General features: G+C 42.4%; 1 protein-coding gene across 6 annotated transcripts in view; it reads right to left on the reverse strand.

Annotated features, from left to right (window-relative positions):
• Nucleotides 1-20,869, reverse strand: part of ASAP1 (ArfGAP with SH3 domain, ankyrin repeat and PH domain 1) — a 144,143-nt gene extending 123,274 nt beyond the window's left edge. For 3 of the 6 annotated variants that reach the window (XM_064154286.1, XM_064154290.1, XM_064154284.1), the window contains exons 1-2: nt 20,655-20,869; nt 12,811-12,906 (exon numbers count right to left, since the gene is read on the reverse strand). The gene's annotated coding sequence lies outside the window, so the exon portion shown is untranslated. The remainder of the gene's footprint in view (nt 1-12,810; nt 12,907-20,654) is intronic. The other 3 variants (XM_064154289.1, XM_064154288.1, XM_064154285.1) reach the window with 2 other exon arrangements.
• Nucleotides 20,870-23,432: the final 2,563 nt, after the last annotated feature.

The following is a 23,432-nucleotide window of genomic DNA, read 5'->3' on the forward strand; positions in this document are numbered from 1 at the left end:
CTAGCTATCCTGTCTTTCAGCAGAGTGCAGAACTACTGAAGCATCTCTACAGAATACCCCCAAACACAGAAACCTCAATACAGAAATACCAAGGTGTTCTTCAATATTCTTTTCTTTTGCTTCCCATGTCTGTATCTGTCTCTCCAGTGACTCATGCCCAGATCGCTTTGAAATTCTATGTAACATCTACATAGAAAAATGAGAGTAACCCAAAATAAGTGAGAGAACAGAACTTTCAAAACATTATCCACTCAGTCCATATAAATGTAATTCTTAGCATCCACTTTAGTGAGCTCTGACTCAACTTTCAGACAGTAAAAGCGCGATGTATCTGAAAAGTGTCTCTGCTTGGGCAGGGTCCCTTTATCGTGACTGATGATATACTCAATACCAACAACTGAATCTAGGCAGCAGTTCACCTCATCTTGCATAAGTAAAGATACTAAAGTAGATATCTACAAAGATCAGATGAATCATAGGCTAAACTCCCTCTTTCATGCTGCTGATTAAAATCGCAGCAGAGTGCTGAACCCAGCTAGACCCCAAAGATGTCCCATCCCCTGCGTGCCTTGCAGCGTGGCCTTCTTATTTCTGCCTACACTATACAGTGGGCATATACAAGACAATACCTCCAATTCTACATTCAAAAAGAGGTGCCCAGAAGAAAGAAAACACTTTTTCAAATCCAAAACTTTTAATGGAGATCCCCCTGCAAACACCTATTGGTACATTCGTGTGGATGCTGACAATGCTTTCCACTAGCAATCTCATGGCAAGCTGTAATGAGTTTTGGATTTTCTTGGACAGAAGAAGATAAACAAATAAAATGCACAGTATGCAATACACAACTGTATGTTGCAATATACATCTTCTATTTTTACCAAGAGAAGAATGATGCAACTGAAAAATAACTTGTTTTGTTGTGTCAATTTCCTGATTAATTTCACCTGATGGTATTCAGAACTGCCTTTCTTGGTGACAGCATGAACTTAAGCTGAGACAGAAGCAATCAAATCATATGGTTTTGAAGCAGGTGAGAAAGCATTGAGTATCTCTATGCCCTGATGGTAGCCAAAAATACAAATCATATTGTTTTGAAGCAGGTGAGAAAGCATTGAGTGTCTCTATGCCCTGATGGTAGCCAAAAATACAAATCATATTGTTTTGAAGCAGGTGAGAAAGCATTGAGTGTCTCTATGCCCTGATGGTAGCCAAAAAAACTAACTCACACATCACACTCTCTTAACCTCTCCTATTGTTTAATAAATCACAAATAAATTAACTTTACTACTCTGTTAATCAAACTGGCTAATGAGTTGCTAGTAACTTAGGAACTGACAGTGAGGAGACTATTTTAGATGCACTCAGATGTGGTTGCCTCATGTTATAGAAAGCAGAGATTTGTATGGTGGGAATCTTGAAGTTTCTTCTGCCCTTCTGCAGCTGTGGAGCTGAGATGCATGCACAGTGAATACCTGCCAAGTGCTAGTGTTAAAAAAAGAGAGAGAAAAAAAATTGCAACTATTTCAAGGAGCAATTATCTAAACGAGCTGGAAAAACCTGGGATGACTAAACTTCCAATCTCTAGAGAATTTATTCTGAACACTTTGATGAATTTTAAAATAGTATTGCTTTCTGGATTTTAATAGTGTAGCCTTGTTCTTCTTCTCGCTCTAGGCAACTGTTCTTGATTCCACTTTTACAAAAGGCTAAGGAGACTAAGTCATTAAGCTCACTGCTGCAGAGCTTCCAGGTGCCTGAGAAGTCAAGAAGGTAGCTATGTCCATTACCTTCAACTTTGTACCAAAGATGGGCCTCCTATCTGTTACATTATGAATTTGTTTCACTTTCAGTTCTGCAAATAAAATAATTTAAAAGGGAGTTTGAGTATCTCTAGCACAGTCAGTGGTAATTTATGCAACTTTTATTTCCTTCCTCTGTTGTATTAATGAATCTGGATCTTGACAAAACGAGAGACATCTCTGATTAGAATAACACCAACACCAACAGGAAATAGTAGTCCCTGACACTGATATAGTTTTAAGTCAGTTTCTTCATGGGACAATGCTAGAAGCACACACATTTTGCTGATTGAGGTTGGCATCCCAAGCAAATCTGGCACTGAAACACCAAAGTGTAGGTTGTGGGTGCCTTAGTCTCTGGGGAAAATACAAAAGCCTGAGTCATCTGCCATATGTCTCTTTAGCCAACATCTGGAAGCCTAGACACTTAGATGTGAGTTCACAGAAGAAGGCAGTATAATAAGGAGGCACCTAAACCACATAACAAAGAACAAGAGAAGTGCAACTTGGCTTTGATCAAAGCCTTCAAAAGTTCAGAGATATCTATCTCTGCAGCAGATCTATAGTCCTGCATCTGCCTTTGGAGATGTGACAGTCAACTTGTCACGTCTTGTAAAAATACAATGACTCTTGTAATATTTAAGCAGTTAGTGGCATTGTGTGTTGGGGAGGCTTCATGTCCAGTTTCCTCCTCTATCTGAGTGAGAAAAAGATTTGCAGCCAGCACCCGTCCTCTCCTGCAGGCTCTTAAAACCATTTTGCAAGGCTAGAAAGTGTTAGTAGTTAGAAAATAATCAAGTTAAATCTTCCTTTGTGAAAAACAATACCAAAACCATACAGCACTGTGAATCTAGCTCAGATTTTTTTTTCCAGGGAACATATGATCCAATTTAATTCAGTAATTCCCATTCCAGTAATTAATCTGCAGCCAAATTTTGGGGTTTATTTTATTGCACATTATGATTTACTGCATAGCTCTCAGTTCATTATTACTTAGAGAAGTAGTTGCTCAGATCCTCTTTCTCTTGCTCTTCTGATCATAAAAATACTGTGCAGATGTGAACAGAAGTAAGACTAGTAGTCCTCTGAGACAACTTTTCCTCAATTAAAAATAGTGTCTGTGAGGAAAATTATGATCTTGCAAATAGCTTCTGCTTCTAAGGAAGACTGCATTAACAGAACAAATGAGGCCAGGTTTCCTTACATCAGGTTTACTGTTTGCTGAAAAAAATGCATTAACTGGATACAATTAATATTGCACACACATCCTGGGAGTGCTTAAAAGTGCTGTAATCCCACATACATATTCTTTAGTACACAGAAGAACCTGATCTGGCCAGCTTATTGCAGAAATAACCTATTTCCTTTTTGGGAAATAAACATCTTGTTTTGTCATGCACAGGAAAGGACAAAGCAGAAGCATATTTTCTCGTGATAACTGTTGTTGAAACCAGAGGGTGTTGCCAGCATCCATGCAGATGCTGCATGGTGACTGTGGTCCTTTCTCCTCCCCTGTGTTGCTTCTGTGGGAAACAGAGTAAAGCCCACTGAAATTTGTGTCTGGAATAGGAGCTGGATGATACTGTTTGGTTCTGGTGTTCGTGTCCCCCACTCATCTCCCACTGAATTGGTGAACTAATATATGTGGCAGATGACTGGAAGTGCTGAGGAGTAGTAACCTGTTCTTTCTGGGGATCTAAGTTTCTTTCCCATTTACACTCATATTCTGGAGGGAGCCTAGTATCTTTCTCCAAAATGAAAACTGACCTGTCTTCAACGGCCTGCCCCAGTTGATGATGTCTATTTAGAAATGGTCTTGAATCATAAAAACAGATGTTCTAAGGCTCAGGACTGAGATATATTGTCTTGCACTGGGAAGCTCAAGAGGAAGTACTGAACTCTTGCCTACAGAATCCCTAATAAGTGAACTGAAATGGCTGCTCTTTCAAAAGGACATTGAAATAATTTACCCAGGACTTTGGTATGAGAGAAGGCTCTGAACTTTATGCAGACAGCATTTGAAAATTACTGATTTAAGGGTTGTTTTTTTCCACAATGACCAGCTTTAGCAAACTGAGTCCTCTTCTAGTATCATTTGTCTAAGCAAAAAACTGCCACTGTAGTAATAGCTAGCACTACTATGCAAGCAATACTGATGTCAGAATATTATTATCCCCAAGAAATGTTTTTTGCATTAATGTGATGTTTAAATGACCTGTCATACTGTAAGATGATGTTTCTCCCAAAGAGCGAGAGTTTAAGTATGGGGATAAACAAAAACAGGTGTTTTTCACCTAACTATTATTGTTCCTAAATCTATGCTGGCACATGGAAGTTCATGTGAAGACCAAGAGGACTTGGAGGCACTAAAGCCCCACTTGGAGAGCCTGAAGGACAAATGCCAGTGGAAGCTTTTCCTGCAGGTTGTGGTGAGCACAGCGCTGCACTCCTGTGGAATTCTTCCATCTCACAGTAATTGTGACTTTTCCTTTGGGGAGGAGGTAGTCAGAGGTCATAAGCTGTTTTTATTCTTCTACTAGCCATCTCCCCGTTTTACAAAGTATGGAGGAGCTTTTGAGACCTGTGTTCCTCCATCTGTGTTGGTTGAGGGGGGTTCATAATCTTTGGGGGAGACGACACATACACAGAGTGCAACTAACTTAACCTCATTCATAGAGATCAGGATAAAAATATTGCAGAGTTCTCAGTAACATCTTATTTAAACCCCATTTAAATTATTGACATTTCCATTATATAAATTACTTATCTTTTTTTCCATAGTGTAAATTGTGACACAAATAATATTCCCTTAAATGAGAAGGTCTCTTTCATCATCCAGTATCATGAAAAAGTGCAGTCTAAATCAACTTGGTTTCCTTAGGTTCATGCTAAACTCAGTCTCACTAGTTGGAGTCATGTTCCCTCTTGTGCCCAATCTGTCTAGTGGTGCTGCTCTATTCTAGGTTACTTGTAAGCCTTACTTTTTTTCTCAAGATGTCAGAGGACTTTGCTTAGGGAACTGCTGATATGACTACAGGACATGGGCCCATTGCAGATCTCAGCCTTGGGAAGGAGCTGCTTGGAGCCTTCCGGCTGTTTGTGAAATAAAACAGTCTTAAAATGGGCATAACTGGTCTTACAAACGATCCTTGGGACAAGAATGTTTCTGGATGAGGAGGAACCTTACAGCAAGAGTCTTCTTTGTGCTTGAAAGCAATGGAAGGGACAAAGCATAGGAGTTAATGATAAACCACATGCATACTTGTATTGCAGGGAGGATTGTGAAATTACTGTTTTGAGCTTCCTAGGAACTCTGGGAAGAAATCTCAACATTCAAGTGACTTGTCTAATTCAGACCAGGTGTCAGCTAGGCTGTCGCAAGGATCCAGCCTAGAGGAGCAAAATGTGTCTTAAAATCATCTTTCAGTCCTTGTTACTGCTACTGCTGATGCCCTCTAAGTCTAATATTCTCATTACTAAAGAAATCTGTTTCATCTGAGCCAAATCCCATTCATCTGTCTAAATATTGAGACCAAGTACCAGTTGTAGATCAGTAGATCATCTTGGGTTAGAAATAGATTTTCAACCCCATCCTGATCAATATGTGAGCTCTTTATCAACCATGACTTCACAAACATAAAAAATAAAATCTATAAAGTTTAAATGACCTGTGAGATCTGGCATCTAACTAAGATGTATCTTACTGTGGCTTAAATCTGCAGTCAGAGTGTGACATTAATTTAAGGCAAGCATAATGTAAAAATGACACCCTGATGGTTGATAATAATTTCAAAACTCTACATTTAATGCAGAATTATGGTGCCCATAGTTTTAATAAAATAGCTTCAGAAATTATGCTACTGAGGTAGAGATCCTCTTTGTTCATGAATATAGATAACTGCTGAATTAGAATTTATGATCCTGACAAGCTTTGCTAAGCATTCAGCTACTAATTATGAACAGGAATAAAAGGACACCTGCTGAAATTCACAGAATCACAGAATTGTCAGGGTTGGAAGGGACCTGGAGGATTGTCTAGTTCCAAGCCCCCTGCCAGGGGAAGGAATGGGCAGGGACACCTTCCACTAGATCAGGCTGCACAGAGCCACATCCAGCCTGGCCTTAGAAACATCTGGGGATGGGGCTTCCACCACTCACTGGGTGACCTGTTCCGGTGTCTCACTGGAGTTCTGTGAATAGCTCCTTCCTAACATCTAATCTAAATTTCCCCTCTTCTAACTTGGATCTGTTCCCTCTCCTCCTATCACTACCCAACTCCTTAAAAAGTCCCCACTAGCTTTCTTGTAGCCCCCTTTAGAGACTGGAAGGCCACAAGGAGGTCTCCTTGGAGCCTGCTCTTCTCCAAACTGAACAACCCCAACTCTCTCAGCCTGTCCTCGCAGGAGAGGTGCTCCAGCCCTCTCTGGGCACATTCCAGCACATCCATGTCTTTCTTGTAAGAGGGGTTCCACAAATGGATGCAGTGCTTCAGGCAGGGTCTTGTGAGAGTGGTACTGAGGGAGAGAATCACCTCTCTTGACCTGTTGGCCACACTTCTGAAGTGTTGACTTAGATGGTTTTATGCTCTCACATAGAACCATAGTGTTATGCTAAGGGCTTGATGTTAGGCTGAATCTACACTTCCTAGGCTGTCATAGTGCCTGAAACATCCTGCTGCCTCTCTGGTTTGCAGTTCTAGCCAGAATAAAATTGCTTTCTATGCATCTGGCCAACTGCTATAAAAGAGGCATGCAGCTGTGCCAGCCTTGGCAGGAGATGACTCCCTTTTCTTGTTCCAGCAATTTTGAGAAGCATGTCAACAAAGTGTCCTGCATTTTGCACTTACACACTTCCTTCTGGCTACTCCAAGAGATGATTCAAAATAAAGAGGTAGTCAGCCACACTCCTGCTGCTGATCTGGGTAGTGTCATGCAGTGACTTGCCTGTGTTCACATTGCAATTCAGTCCTAGAAGGTGACAATCCCAGGTCTATTGTTCAGTCAGTAACTATAAGCTGATTTATTTTCTCCCCAGAATGGAGAGTAGATACAGACAATTGTATGTGGCTGCAAATCCTCCCAGAACTGAGGCACAGCTCAGTTTCTAGACACAAGTCTACCCCATCCCTGTGCCACAAGGCCACAGCTCGAGCTGCTGAAACTGGGAGAGAAGCCTTATTTGCCCTTTCTCCAAAGCAGGTTGGATTTTCATCTGCAAGGCCATTCTGATGGTTGTACAGATTTTGCATTTTCACCTGCTGAATTACAAACGAGGCTTACAGCCAGCTGAAGAGGATTAATTGCACTGTTGCGTTTGCAGAACGAATACTTAGGAGCATGTCTGTAGCCAAGAGGAGGCTCTCCTGATCACGAACTGAGGATACACTGGAAATAGATGGAAATTAAAAGCCCATGACTTTGGGGCATCACAAACCACTTGCAGAATGTCTCAAAGGCATCTGCCCCATAATCTTCAGTTTTACTGGTTTCTTTAAGCCCCAAACTCTTTTAAACTGGATTATCACATAGTTCTGTGATAATCAGTGTGTCACCATGCAGGCAATGGGATCTTTACTCTCAGAAGCACAACTGCTCATGTCTTTGCATATGTTTTCCCTCTAGCCTTTCCTCCTTGCTCAACAGCTTGAGGTTTGAGGGATGAAAGAGCTCAAATGGGACATTTCACCACCCTGACTGGGGTTACTCTTTGCTGCTGCCCTGAAACCTGGCTGTCCAGCCCCCAACAGTCTGCCTTTTGCTGCTTTCCATGAGGTTCACTAATGGTCTTAGGCATGCTCAGCATCATGTCAAACCTTCTCCAATTTGTTTGTTATTTTTCCTCTGGCTCTATTTATGAAAACTGCAGGCTGAAAATGCCCTCTCTATGTTTGATTTCCTGCCAAGTATTTCACACTGAAACACTGGAGAAAGACACAAACCAGCAGGTGAGTAACATCTGGCTCTGGCTGCAAGAAGAGAAGCTCCTAGAGATAAAATGGGGGCGGGGGGGAGTTCGCCTCTTCACAGGACCTTGCAGTGGGATGGTCAAGGTTTCCTACTGCAGCCCTGGGGGTGACCAGCAGCCCCCAGCCAGAGTTCTGCTCTTCCAAACACGATTACAGTCTGCAAACGTTTAAAGGCAGTTTCTTTTGAGTTAGCCACATGCTTCAAATTGTTATGTGGTTAACCACTGAGAACAACCCCCCACACAAATACCTAGGGATCAACTTGCTCAAGCCAGGGTGGTAGCAGTGGAGGCGGAAGGGGTGGGGGGTGGCTTCCTCATTTTGCTTTTGAAGAGGAGAAAACAGAGTTTTCTTTTGACCTCTCCAAACTGCTAGTAGCCACTGTGTCATGGGGTGCCCTCGTTGTTGCCATTTGCACATTTGTTCGCATTTACTGCTGATGAAAAGAGCCTTGTTCAACAGCCATGGCCATGTATACCACAGGCCAAATCCTCTGCTGGTGTAAATCTGCTCATCTGGTGAATGAGAACTGAAAATGCAACCTCCTCTCCATGTGTGCTGTGCAAACGCCAAGCTGGGAGAAGACTTCTGTGCTTTGACGTTGCCCTATCCCATGTCCCTTAACTCTTATAAAAGCCGAATACTTTTCTGCTGACTCACAGAGGCAGATGGATTTTGTTAACTTCAGCGGAGTTAGAGGAGGATACTTGAAAAATATTGTTGCCTTTCATGGGGCTGAAACCATCTTGGTGCTTAGAGGGGAATCAAGCATGGAGCTTCACATCACACCCTGTTCACCATGGAGGGAACTTGGGTACCACATGGAAGGAGAACAGTATGTGGTCCAGGATGATCCCTGCTTCTAAGCAGTGTCTGAAATAGTAAACCATACTGTCATTCTCTCTGCCACATCCCGCTCCCTCTCTGAAGCACAGTGGCTCCCCAAAGCTCAGGAGAGACTTAAAGCAAAAAACAAAATCCCAAGTACCTCAAAATAAGCACAGACCTCAACCCCCCACAGTAATTCCATTGACTTTACTTAGATCTCCTTAAATTACAGAGTTTTAGTAAAGTATATTGTATTCCCTGAGCTTGCAATTCCTTGTACATTTGGGGACTGTAAAGCCACTGAGGAGTACATTGTCTTACAAACCAAATCCTACATGGGACATTTGTCTACAAGAATTTTGTGGGGAACAGTATCAAAGGCTTTTTGAAAGTCTACAAATACAACATTAACAGCCTTTCCCTCATCCAGTAGCTGGGGCATCTTGTCACAGATATTCCAGAAGGTCACAGAAGGGGATCAGGTTGGTCAGGCAGGACCTACTCCTCATAAACCCATACTGACTGGGCCTGATCCCCTGGTTGTTGTCTGTATGACATATGATGGCATTTGAGATGACCTGCTGCATGACCTTCCCTGGTACTGAGGTCAGACTGACAGGTCTATAGTTTCCCAGATCTTCCTTTCTGCCCTTCTTGTAGATAGACGTTAGATTTGCTACCCTCCAGCCCATTGGCACCTCTCCAGTTAGCCAGGACTTCTGTTAAGGAATGGAAAGTGGCTTGGCCAGCACATCTGGTAACTCCCTCAGCACCCTTGGGTGCAGCCCATCCAGCCCCACAGACTCGTGTATGTCTAAATGGTGCAGCAGGTCAGTGCTTCCTCATTTATTGTGATGTACTCAATCCAATTCCCCTCCCTGACTCCTACTTCATGAGGGTGCATGCCCAGGGCACTGCTGGATCCAGTACCAGAGACCGAGGCAAAGTAGGCATTGAGTACCTAAGCCTTCTCCTCATCCTTAGTCACTATGTTTCCCTCTGCATTCCACAGGGGATGGAGATTTTCTCTAGACTTCCTTTTGCTGTTAATGAATTTATAGAAACATTTTTTTATTATCTTTAACTGCTGTAGCTAGATTAAGCTCTAGCTGTGCTTTGGCTCTTCTGATTTTCTCCCTACATAGTTTCACCACATCTTTATAGTCCTCATGAGAGACATGTCCCCTCTTCCAAAAGCCATAGATTCTCCTTTTGTTCTTGAGGTCCAGCCAAGGGTCCCTTTTTAGCCAGGCTGGATGCCTTCCCCGACGACTTGTCTTTCAGCAGGCAGGCACAGCCTGATCCCATGCCTTTAGGACTTCTCTCCTGAAGTGAGTCCAACCCTCTTGGACTCCTAAATTCTTCAATATAGCTTCCCAAGGGACTTTGTCCATCAGCCTCCTAAACAGGTGAAAGTTTGCCCTCCAGAAGTACAAGGTGGGTGTTTTACTAATCTCTCCCCTTGTTTCCCCAAGGATAGAGAAGTCAATCATCTATCTCATGATTTCCTTTGCTTAGGTATAAACCAAAATTGCACTCTTCTTTCTGTGGAAAATTGCCAAAAGGAGACATTAAAGGCTTTGGATGGGAACAGTTTCAGTGAAAATAGTTTAGTTCCTCTGGTCTTTTCCTCATCTGAGTAGAGAAACGTCACTGTGTGTATGAAGTTAATTCTGACTTTCTCCATGCCTGTCAAATCTGTTTATCTGCAACCACCACCAACAGCAATAAAGGTAAGAGGACTGGCAGTCATGATAGTGAATGAGTTGGACACATGAAGTGAGAACGCCTGAGTTGGACCTCCTCATTGATGCAGAAAGGGAAAAAGAGAGAGGGAAAGAACATTAAATCATAGAGTGTCTAATCTTAGAGAGTTTTATGGTACAGTTGGTTACCCAAAAGATGACCTTTTTCAGGATTCCTTCATACACTGCTGAGTACACAGGTCTTAGTGGCCAGTTAGTCATCATGCTACTGAGGAGGAAATGTTAGTAGAAATAGCTACTGAGGGACATTGGCACATTAATATTATTGACTGTTGGTAGCTGAGTTGGGACTATTACACTCGGATAGTTCAAAAGTAATGCGGTAATCACTTATTAAAAAACTATTTAGTGTTTAGTTTAGTTATACAAAGACATGAAAAATCCTCACAGTCTCAGTCAAACAGAATCACAATTCTTTATGAGGGCTATCAGGACAGAAAAAAAAAAAATAGGAGGGGAGGGAAGGGAATTCAGGTTTATAAAAAGAAACACATACACAATGAGCTGAAAGGTTGTGCTTCTGCACTTCCTGGTCTGGGTGTGAGCAGAAGAGGAAATACCAAAATACCACCAGAAAAACTATTCCCACAGCATTTCCAACCTGACTGAGACGAGACCAGAAAATCCTGTTAGTCCTGCAAAAACCATAGGAATCCCCCACAAATGACCCAGTCCCAAGCATCTTTCTCATAGGAAAGCCAATAAAATTTCCAAAGAAGAAGATTTGGGTAGACCTAGACAAGTCTTTGTGTTTCCCCAGAGTCCTCATTAGTACTCTGTAATTTTCCTGGTTCACTGACCATTGATGACATTTTGACTCTTCTGCCAGCTTTGAGGAGAGCATATTTTTTCTATTGCCAGTTTAATCACATCCATGACTACCACTCTAGATGTTAACTGCAAGGCAGGGCACACAATCTGGTCTAACTCGGATGAGGTGTTCTGTGTCTTGTCTTTCATTTTTGGGTGGTCAGTCTCCTACAATAAGAGCACAAACCTACACAGATGGCAAGAAGTGCCATTTCAATGCATAAATTCCATCATTTTCAGTATGGCCCCAAGTTAATAATTGAAAACAAATTCCTGAATGCTTGCATGCAGAAAAGTATGGTCTGGTTGGTCCCACACAAACCTTCCACTGATACCAAAGAAAGAAAGTTGTACAGAGAGCTGGCACAGCAGGCAATTAGTTCAAAACTTCAGATTTGGAAGCTCTGCAAAGAATTTGAAGATGGCTCTTTCCCTTTATTGCTATATAAAAAAGAAAGTATTCTGTTCCACTAAACATCAAGAATTTGCATGTTAAAGTCTCTTGACTGACACAGAATCATAGAATCAACTAGGTTGTAAGAGATCTCCAAGATCATCCAGTCCAACCTATCCCCCAGCCCTATCCAAGAATTCAGGACACATTGAATAGTCTAAGGAAAATCAGGGCTAAAGTTAAACTACTGTAGAAACCTGTACATGTTTCCTAGCATCTAAACAGTTTCTGAGTCGAGCTTTTTTTCCCTAGAGAACTTAGGAGCAGCTCAGTGATTCTCAGCACAACCTCAGCCTCCAGATAGGGGACAGAAGAAAAGTTGCAACAGTGATGATGCCTTATCCTCTGCATCTTACTCTAACAACACTTTCATCAGTGCCAGAAATGAAATCTGCTTCAGAGGTCTTCTCAAATGCTCAGTCGCTTACTTTGAGACAGGTCAACTCATTGCACTTGTGAACACAGTTAACCTAAAAATACCTAAAGCCAATAATGCTGTCATGAACACTCACATCCAAAAATGAAGCTAAAACCGTAGCTAAGCCTCATGTCTGAATGCAGCTTTCCAGTTCATTCAGAGCAGCGCAGCACTCAGCATTTTCCCTCCAACAACAGACAGCCCCTTTCTGGCCTCCTGGAACATTACTGCATGAAATACGTTTCCATTCTTATTTCAGACTTATTTAAGAGACAATAGGAAAAATAGTTGGCTGATGGATTCCTCTTAAAACTTAAATCCTAGATCAGCAATAAAATGCAAAAGACCAAGGAAGTGTGCAGAGACATTTAGAAAATTCTCATTTGTCTTTTAAGATTTATTTTTGCTGAGACATTGCAGTTTACTCAACCTGGGCCCCATTCTGCAAGTCTTTTCTTACATGAGCTCTTTTTAAAGTCACCGAGGTTGTCTGCATGAGTAAAAGTTACTTACATGAGTAAGGACTCGCAGCATCTGGCCTTACACATTTCACTATAATAAACCTAGATGTTTTCTGGTCTATAGAGCAAAGTTTATTTTTAAGAATTAAAAATATACTTTGTTGCTTTAAAAAAGAAGTTCTGACTTCAGCTTCACCCATGCAGTTTGTTCAGCAGCCACATTAAACAGACACACTCAGCCTCTTTGTCCCTGTCTCAGAGCTACTCCTTACCAACCACGCTCAGCCCTAACGCGCTGTAACTCACCAGGATGTCTGCAGTCTGAATTCCCATTCCAGGTTTGGTCCTCAAACTTAAGGCCATTATTCCATCTCAGACTAAAATGTATTCTCCCATAGGCAGCTGAAAAAGAGCATGTTTCTTCAAGTTTTCTCGCCACAAAATGGTGAAATAAAATAACAAAAAAGGAAATCCAATACACAGCAATCCCCAAAGTTTTGGAGCCTAAGACTGTTGGTCTGCATCCATAAATGTCCTGAGCGGTGAGGAGGCACAGGCACTACAACTGGAAAGAGAGCAGGAAGGAAAACCTACCATGTGAGCACAGTAAAAAAAAAAAGGGGGGTGGGGGGAAAGAGAGAGAAAGGTCTGCTCAGTGGACAGCACTTGGGCTGATAGCAGGGATTTCAGGAAATCCAAACACTCAGACAGGAAATCTGAACACTGGATAAACATGCCATAATCTCCACAGATACAGTTAACATGCTGCGTCTCCCGTTAACCCTTAGCCTGCCCACGGCTGAGGCTGAAATCAGATCTGCACCGCCTGGAAACACAGGCTGCCCGGGGGGCTCCAAAGTCTGAGTGCTCCAAAGTCTGAGCAGCAGCCCTGCCTTCAACCCTGCTCTCTCCTTCCCTTACTGCTCCGCTGATGACGTTTCTCTCTTTGTTTCTACACAGCAATGCCTTAGTTAAAAAGTGCTTGATTTTCCTCCTCCAAGAACGAGTTGATATTGCACCCTAAGCCCTGGAACAGCAGGGCAGCCTGCCTGCACACCTGTGTGCCACCAACCACAGCTACCTGAATTAGCTTAACCTGGTTTTTCCTCTCCTCCCCCCCCCCCCCCCCCCACCCCCCCCCACTGTAACACAAGATTTATATGGCTGTCTATGAAATACTTGCACAGAATCACCAATTGTTTACTCCAGAACTGATACAGCAGGATGGAGGACACGCTGTAGAAATTAGATGGAGAGCATTCTTAAGGTGTGTGTGTTTGTGCATGTTGAAATCTCCCTTTATGCCAATTTGTCAAGGAATTGAGCATTAAACTCTGCAATCCTTAATGAAAGTAAGATGAAGGTTGTTTGTTTCCTTGTTTCTGGAATACATACACTTTGCTCTTTGTGTCTTACACGGTTTTGCTCTCTGTCATTTTTGTTCCCTTTGAGGCTTCTTAATTGATTTCCTTTGTATGATCTACCAATCTGTTGATGTAAAAGTCTTAGCCTGCTACAAAAGCATGAAGAAGCAGTAGTATTTCATAGAGCTGACCCCTTGCTCCCAGAGGTGTAATTAATAAAAGGAAGTTTATGTGACAGTTGTCCAATTTAAATCCATAGGACTATGAGCATGCACACAATTAAGCTCCTACGTGATTTCAGAATGGGGACTTCATTGTGTTTTCCTGTAGGAGGACAACTGCAGGCTTCACTGCTTTTCAGAGCTTACTGACTTCTAAGGCAAGATCCTACTTCCAAAGTCTTGCATATTCTCTCTTAAAACTGATTTCTTAAGATAGTCCTGTCTATATATTATGTTGGGGAAAAATGCTGTCTCTTCAGATTTTCTGTCCTCTTAGGACTTCATAGCAATAATAAAACTATAAGAATTAGTACCTTGAATTGCACTCTGCCATTTGCTGGTGGAAGTAATTAGACACCAAGTAACATCTACCAGTTGGTGCCCTTGCTTAAGGCATTGGCAATTAGCTCATCTGAAATAGCCTTAATGTAAGTCCCGCACGCAATATTAACCTATAGCATTATAATAAGGTACCCACCAGGAACAAAACAGGAGTACTCTAGGAAAAGGCTTCCTTCAGCACCTTGTACTACTTACACTGTGATTCTGCTCATTATTTCAAAGACAGAAGCTCTGGCAAACCAGCACTGGTTACAGCATTCCCTGGAAGTGGCTAGGTTTGGAAATCACACCAGGACTACTGAAATAGTTTGTGTTGGGCCAAATGACGCCACAGGGGGGCATGGCAGCAGAACTGGGGCGGAAATTGGGGCACCTCCACCTCAGGTAATCTCCTCGTGTTTCCAGCCCAGTTCTGAGTCAGGAGTGATCTCTTTCAGGCTGGGTCTTTGTGTTCCCAGTCATTGTCCTGCTACTTTTTAGGATGCATGAGGCCATTGATGGACATGGGTTCCTGAAATCAAGGCTGAACACTGGCCAGCAGCATCTGTTCAAATAGCTGGTAGAACAAAGGCTTGGCTTTAGAGGCATGAAGTCATTCCCCTTGCCTCGTATGTGCTACATGAAACAAGTACTGAATGGTTGCTTGATGATGTCAGGAGGGAACTGGTGGAAAAACAGAGAAAAATTAAAACATGTCAGGGTTGGACTTTTTTTTTTCTTCATGTTCCATGTGCTTTGCCAGTGAGCTATTTCAGTTATTCCCTTTTTTTCCATCAATGTTCTTCTGCTGTAATTTTTTTTTTACCTTCCCTTTCTTGTAGTTTCCCCTCAGTGCCACCCTTTCTAGAAGAAAAAGGAAAGCAAACAGAGAGGAAAAGAGTAAAGCACAGCCTTTATGGTTCAATATAACTGCATAAAGGAGAAAATATTTATAGACCCTCAAAATATGCAATTTGGAAAAAAAATAACCTTTTAAGATTGAGATACTTTTCATTTGAAAGCATTCAAGTGGCTCTAGAAAAAAAAAAAAAGGAGCTGGGGGAAGTGGGATATAATTTATTACCACTAACATCTGCTGTAAATCAGTTAGAGGTAGGCAAACATTCCTTGCCAGGGCATAGTTAGGTCAAGGTGAGAGGGGATAAAGCAATAGTTAAAAAGACCAGCGACCTCCAGCTACTTTCAATAGGCTGTAAGCAGAAGAGCAAGTGCTTCCTGCCAAACTGTTTTTTTGTCTAGAAAAATTTCAAAGGAAGGAATTTTTTTTCCCAATGTAGATTCAACAGAAAACGTTCAGTTTGTGTAACAGCTCCAACAGTTTCCATACAGGAGCACAAACAATATTATATTTTCCTGGTTTTCTAATTTAAATTAAGTTGAAAAAAAAGGTTGCATTTATTGTGAAAAGTTTCATTTGATGAGAAATTTCTGTTGAAAAGCTCTGCAGAAATTCTCAGTAAAAGGGAGAACAAGGACAGTGTGGTAGGTAGAATAATGAAGCTGCCAAAAAGAAACCATACAGAAAAAAAAGCAACAGAGACAGAGTAGAGAGAAAACTTCAAACTCAGGCCAGCAGTTATCAAAGCTGAAAAGTGGATAAAGATTCCTAAAAGGGCACAGCAGCTGCAAAAAATCCACCATCACCTGGGACAAAAAAAAGCCATTGGCTTTACTCAGTGCAGATGTGAAGATGCTAGCTTTTAAATTGGAAAAAAAATCATCCACCACATCCACCCACAGCAGCTGAGTTTTCTACTGGCTTGCTCCATATCCCCAGGGTGTAACTTTCTGCAGTCCTAGAGCTGATAACAAAGTTCTTACTTCTTCCCCGAAGAACTATATAGCTACTGGATCAAGACAAATCAGTTCATTAAAGATTAAATAGGTTTAGTTATGTATGTGAAAGATAAACCCCATGAAATTATAGCTGAGATTGTGAACAAAATTCTTGAGAGTTATCATTAACCTATGGTGCTCCAAGCTCTGGTTTTTTTTCATGTTTCAATGAGAAGCCTTATCATTATAAATAGTTAGGAGTTGGTTGTTGGTTTTTTTTTTTTCCCCAGTATAGATTTGAAACAAAGATAAGATCGTTAATTTTCACTGCCCTACTTATTGGCTTTGGAGAAGACGTCAACAGAATGATGAAAATATTTGAAGAAAGAAATCTCAGGTCCCAGATTTGCTGTTTCAAGGATGTGAAGCCTTTCGGTCACCCTTAGGCTTTACATCCTTGGAAAAAAATTACTTAATACATTCACGTGAAACTAATTTACTTTCTCTTTAGAGCATGGCCAGCCCTGTGTGCTCAGCAATCCCAGACCTCTCAGTAGCTACCAGAAACTGGATACCAGAGAAAGACACACTTAAACAAAGTTCCCCATTCACACCGTGACTCTGTCCGGATTTACAACAACATATGCTAGAAGTTAGCCAACATTAGAGAAAACGAGTAGAAAACACTAATCAAAAGGATTTCATAAACACTGAGACAACTTACCATAAGCTATAAACACTATTTTTCTTGCAAAACTTCACTAATTAACTAGTTTAGAGACTTCTTACTGCACTACAAAGAATATCTCTGTGCACTGGCTTCAAATTTTAACATTTGCTCACTCTCTGCCAATTTTATGACTAGTCCGCTCCTTCCCTAAATGAGCAGTCAAGGTTTACTTTTGGGATCAGCATCCTGCTGGCAATTTTGCCTTAGGAAAAGCGCCAAGCCCCCTTCAGCCAGAGCAGGCCATGTGCTCTTACATTACAGAAGAAACATTGCCACTTTCCCACTGTTCATTCAACGAAATACAGCAGAAGCTGTGTTCTAACAGTTTTAACGACATGTTTGTACATTTGTTAAGCAAATAGCACCTCTTGATGTTTCAAAAAGGTCCAGGCATTAGAATCTGCATTGACAAGAAGCACTTGACCCTTGGTGGTAACTACCCCTGTGCACCAATGCACAGGAGGCTGTGTGCATGTTTGATTTTCAACTGGTTTTATAGTTTTATTGTTTTAATAAGTAAAAAAAAGCAAAACATTTTTTATTTCCCCCCTTATTTTTGTTAGTTCTTCCTTGTTGCAATGGCAAAAAAAAAAAAAAAAAAAAAAAAAAAGAGAATTTTTTCATGGTCTGCTTTTTGTTCCCTAGTTTTGTTTTGAAAAGAGGAAACCTAAGACATGTAACTCTTTTTTTTAACAGCTCTACTCAAAATAAGTTGTACATCAGTGAAAAAGCACTGAAGAAAACAGCTGTCATCTCACACATGGGTGTGAGGGTGGTTGCCAGCTTCATCATTTGCCAGAGATACATTCAGAGGCACAGGATCACAGGATGTTAGGGGTTGGAATGGACCCAAGGAGATAATCGAGTCCAACCGCCCTGCCAGAGCAGGACAATACTATCTAACGCAGATCACACAGGAATACATACAGACAGGCCTTGAAAGGCTCTGTAAGACATTCAGATACATCCAGAGACAACTGTAAGTCGAATTACACACAATGGACATGAGTAGTGATGACACTGCTTTGTGGGGAAAAGGCTGAAATTTGGATTCCTGAATCTTTTTGCACCATTCTCTATGGGTTGTGGGCCATAAGTTATGCTGAAAGGGCTAGGGTAGGAGGGTGGTGGAGGCACCGTCCCTGGGGGTCTTCAAGAAAAGACTGGATGAGGCACTTAGTGCCATGGTCTAGTTGATTGGATAGGGCTGGGTGATAGGTTGGACTGGATGATCTTGGAGGTCTCTTCCAACCTGGTTGATTCTATGATTCTATGACACCTTGGACATGCTGTGAGCATCACACCAGATTTGTTCCCTCTTTCCCACCACAATCCTCCTCATCTTCCTTTCTAAAAACGGGTGAAAAAGATGCATTCTCAGTGTGTTGTCATTGGTTTGTTACAGCAAATTTAAATGATAAATAGGACACATGAATTCCAGACATTAATAAATATGGTGGCAAGCTCCCAGATGATCACCAAATTGGTTTAGCAATCACAGATTTCTATTTTTTCTTTTTGAAAGCAAATGTCTATTTCCCATGATCTTTGGGAGTCCTCTGAGCAATAATTGCAAGTATATTTTATGAATGAAGACTAGACACATGAAAAGAAAAGTGCTAAAATTCTTGTCAATTGCTTATCACAAGGAGCTGAGCACTCAAAAGTATGGACGGGTGCCATGAGACTTGTCACAGACACAGACATTGCTATAAATGCTGCAAACTTCATATGCTATAGACATTGTATGCTTGTGTACGACGCAGCTTGGACACAAGAGCCATTAGCTGAGTGTGATGGTTTGGGTGTTCCCTGCCCCCCCACACTTATAAATCACCCAGACTAGACTCGGCTGGCTCTGGGAATACAAATGAAGCTATTTATTTACAGCTAGCACAATATACAAGCAGATATTTACAGTATATGCAGTTATAGACAGAAATATACAAGGTAAAAGGTAATACAGAAACACAACTCCCCTCCCAGAAACCTGAGTCCCCAGGAGGGGCTCCCAACCACCCCTGCACCTTCCCCCTGCCCCTCTCAACTTTACCCCAGTCCCAAGGAAGAATGGAGGTTCAGCCAAGAGGTTAAGAAGCAAAGGTGAGTGGAAGGTGAGGTTAGGGAGATGCAGCTCAGCCAGCAGCCCAAAGCAGAGACAAAGTGGCGAGAGTGTTATCTAATGTTTTCCTTTCTTCTTCAGCAAGACTGTGAGGGGAGCAAACATCACCATTGTTTTCCTTTCACAGCCTATGATCTAGTTCTTCTCACCAAAACATTCTACCCTGCTTCAAACTAGCATACTGAGGGAGATATAGCGCCATCTGGAAAATGACAGGCCACAGGAAAAATAAACAACCCCACCGTAATTCACAATTCCACCTGGCATTTATTGAATGTTGGAAATGAGTGAGGACCATCATGGCAACATGTCTACAATGAGGAAAACTCAGAGGAAATTCCTCCCCCAGGAGTGTAACCCTTTAAGCCTTTAGATTTTTGCTCATATGTGTATGTGTGTTGTGGAGGCAGGGAAGTAACGTGGAGAGTCAGGAATATATATATAAAAGTAGAATTATTTTGTTTTCCTGAAACCCTGCCCCCAAAACTATATACAGAAATTAGTTTAATGAGCAGAGTCGGTTTCATTGAGAGGATCTTACAAAGGATGCTATAGATAAATTTGGCTATTTCAGAAGTCAGGTGATGGAAAAGTCTAAGCCAATAAACACAGCTTTATGTGGTGGAGGGCCACATAGGCCCAGATGAGCTTGTTTACAAGTCTGTTCTTGCCCGGACATGTTTTCCCCCTCAAAAGGTGTTTTTCTGTCCAAACGAGGGGAAAGCAAATTAAGCAGACAAAGGAGCACAACAAGTCTGGCACCTTAGTGTCTGGCCTGCCCTGCTTGTAAGGTTGAGGTAAACAAGTTGCATAAGCTCACGCTTAGCGTGTGGGCCCACCTGTGCCCTCTCTGTATTTGGGGGTACCGGACCTGTGGACTCTACCTTATCTGGCATGTTTTGGCCTACTGCCAGACGCTCATTGGGCCCACATCTCCTAAAAGGGGCAATGCAGTGTTCCTGCCACCCTCCTCCACCCACTGCTCCTAGCCACTTTGTCACCTCTGAGGCCACCACCGCTGCATGATTCCAGCCCATGGCACTTTGCACCTATCCAGAGGGACCATTGACCAAGGCTCTCCCGGCCAGCCACCGCTCCAGTCCATTGTTCCCAGCCTGATTGTGCCCGTGGAGCCTCCACAGACAGTGCACCCCAATAATACCCGAACTGAACTATTCAGACCCACGAGGGTCAACAACGTGGCTTTTGCTACACATATTTGGGACCACCGAGACTGTGACTCCAACTAGCGAGTAACTGAGCCATCTCAATTTGAGCAGCTTAGAAATTCCAGTGACTTTACCCGTGGCACTTTCATGCCACAAGACTCTCTACCCAAACCTTTCCAAACCTCTACCAAATTCCTGATTCCTGCTGTAAATTGACATCCTGTAAAGTAATTTCACAACCACATACAAAGAACTTGTGCGGGTTAACTGTGTGTAAGTTTGGGGGGGAATTCTCTTTGTATATAATATTAAATTATTTAAAACCCTTTTAAATTCAGCCTCTTATCTTACCCCAAAAACAAACACAACTCCCTTCACAACACTTTGCCAGTGTCAGCCAGGCTGAGCAGAAAGGTCACTACTCACAGTGGGGCAGGCTGCCGGGGACAGGGCGGCCCAGGCGTTGTCAGCTCTCTCCTTTCAGAAGGCTTCCGAGGCTCCTCAGGCCTGCTGGGCTCGCACAGAGTGCTTATGGCGGGAGGCGCCCAAAGCAGGGACGCTCAGGTCCCTCGGCAGCTTGTCCCTCACAGCGCCAGGGGACTCTCTGCAGCAACTGTCCAGGCGGGGGAGAACTCTAAGGTAGGCTCCCCAAGGCTGGAAGCACCCCAATATTTATACCCTTCTAGACACAGAGCAGAGTTACCACTGCCTAGGTGCAAAGACCACAGCCAATCCCCAGCGCAGGCACTGCACAGGGCAGCCCTGCTGCCGGAAGGACCCTTTGCTCCTCCCCTTCACACCTGCAGTGCTGGCGGGGGGCCGGGAGAGGTTTTTCACACCTTCCCTCTCCCATTCAAACTATGGAGGGAGAGGACTTTTGGGGTACCCAGGGCTCCAGGACAATGTGCACAAAACCTGTAGATGCTGATGAAGAAAGAGAACTGAGAAACAGAGCAGAAGAGTAGAATATAAGCCCTAAGCCAACACAGAGGCACCAATTTATGTCTGTCTTAATTCCCTATGTACAAATAGGGATAAAGATTATTAAGTTATAACACAGGACTTGGATATGCTGCAGGTCACAGGTTGCACAGGTGCTTCAGGGGTGAGATTTGTAAGGCCTAAGCATGAGTGGTAAGGATAGGATGCTATCTAAAATTTCTAACATTGTGGCTTCAGTGCTAAAATCAAATTCTTCACTATGTGAGAAACTAGAGTGAATACCATACAAAGTGCATTAGATGACATCAGTTTTCTCTCTCTTGTTTTAACACTACATGAAAGCTTGGGTTTGTCTCACAGAATCATAGAATCATAGAATCAACCAGGTTGGAAGAGACCTCCAAGATCATCCAGTCCAACCTAGCACCCAGCCCTATCCAGTCAACTAGACCATGGCACTAAGTGCCTTATCCAGTCTTTTCTTGAACACCTCCAGGGACAGTGCCTCCACCACCTCCCTGGGCAGCCCATTCCAATGCCAATCACTCTCTGGCAACAACTTCCTCCTAACATCCAGCCTAGACTTTCCCCGGCACAACCTGAGACTGTATCCCCTTGTTCTATTGCTGGTTGCCTGGGAGAAGAGGCCAACCCCACCTGGCTACAACCTCCCTTTGGGTAGTTGTAGACAGCAAGAAGTTTAGAAGAAAATAGCATTCTTGTCTGGGGGAGCTCAAAATGAAAAGATGGGTCTGAAATCAAGAGTCAGTTCTGTTTGCCATGCGAAACAGGAGAAGAACATTAACTTCTCTGGGAGGAGGATCCCTACCTTCAGAAAAATAGTTGCTATTGAATGTAAAGCTGATTTGGAAAGCTCAGGTAATTGGAAGCATGTGTTCCTGGCTGCAGTCATACAGCACATAAACTGCAGAAGAAAAATAATAACAGACATAGCGACATAGAGTATTTGAAACTGTAGTGAGCGAATGGTGATTCTATGATTCTAAACTTGCTAATAGTAACTATACCTTAAGCTTCGTTTCACTTTGCTGCTAACACAAACACATCTGTAGATTTTTTGGTGTGCCACAACTTTATAATAAAACAGAGATTCCAAATACGTTGGATGATATTACATAAGAAGACTACTTTAGTAAACTATCTGAAGAGAGATGACTCAGAATGATGCCCATGAATATTTTATTTTAAACACAGAATGTGAATTACTTAGCACCCAAAAATAACATGCCTCCCCTTGTAGCTTGCAATGAACTGTGTTGACGTTGCAGGAGCTCCTAACTTTTTTTCAATACAGTAAATCATCCCTCTTTTGTAGTCTCTTAATGCAAATATCTCTTTTCAAGCCGAGGCTTTGAAACCAAAGCACATATAAACCCCCTCACACCCACATTCCCTTCAGTTTGCAGCTTTTTCTTCCACCTCTTTTCCTTCTTGAGTAGTAAAAGCCAGAGGAGGAAGGAAAGGCTGTGAAAATCTGCCCAGGGAAATGAAAATTCAATACATACTGTAGAATACTCTATGCCATAGCCACAATGTAAGGCAGTATAGATTGGTCACTGAAAGCTGTGTGGGCAGAGCTGTTGCAAACCTGCCTATTCCCAATCTTTGGGTCACTAAGTTTCTTCCTATCTCTGTTGGATGTGTTCTTGAATCATCCCTGAAATTCTGTCCCTCTCTTCTCAGTAGAGGTAAGTTTGGCAGCTCGAGTGACTGTACACTAGCCCAGTTGTAGTGTAGATCAGCCCTGGCCATCTCTGTGCTGGCATACGCCATGTACCAAGGGGGATGTCTCAGGCAATTTTTAGCCACTGAAACCTATATCTGTCTGCACATATGCTGGGCTCCAAAGATGTGAAAGACACATCTCTATCTGAAAAGCCATTTCTCTGTTAAATTTTAAGCTTTTCTAATGAAGAGGAGTGAAGTTTCACAGTGCTGGAACATGGGGTTGGGAAGAGGAGGTGGAAAAGGAGCTTTCCCTTCAACTTCGTCATCTGAAATGACTCAAACTTTTAAAGTTCCAGAAAGAAATAATTATTTGGAATAGATCAGTCTGAGACAGACAGTAGAGAATGTGACACAAATAGTTACAGCTTAGTGAACTAATTTTCTTAGGATCTTGGTATGGTTGGGGCTATTCTGGTAATCGGTGGTGCTTCCTTCATAAGATTGTCACACAAAGGCTACTGGACTGAATGGGAAACTTTCCCTCAGCTTCTGTGAGCTTCAGGTCAGACTTCT

The sequence above is a fragment of the Pogoniulus pusillus genome, chromosome 14, assembly GCF_015220805.1.
Source record: "Pogoniulus pusillus isolate bPogPus1 chromosome 14, bPogPus1.pri, whole genome shotgun sequence".
In the NCBI taxonomy this organism is placed as follows: domain Eukaryota; kingdom Metazoa; phylum Chordata; class Aves; order Piciformes; family Lybiidae; genus Pogoniulus; species Pogoniulus pusillus.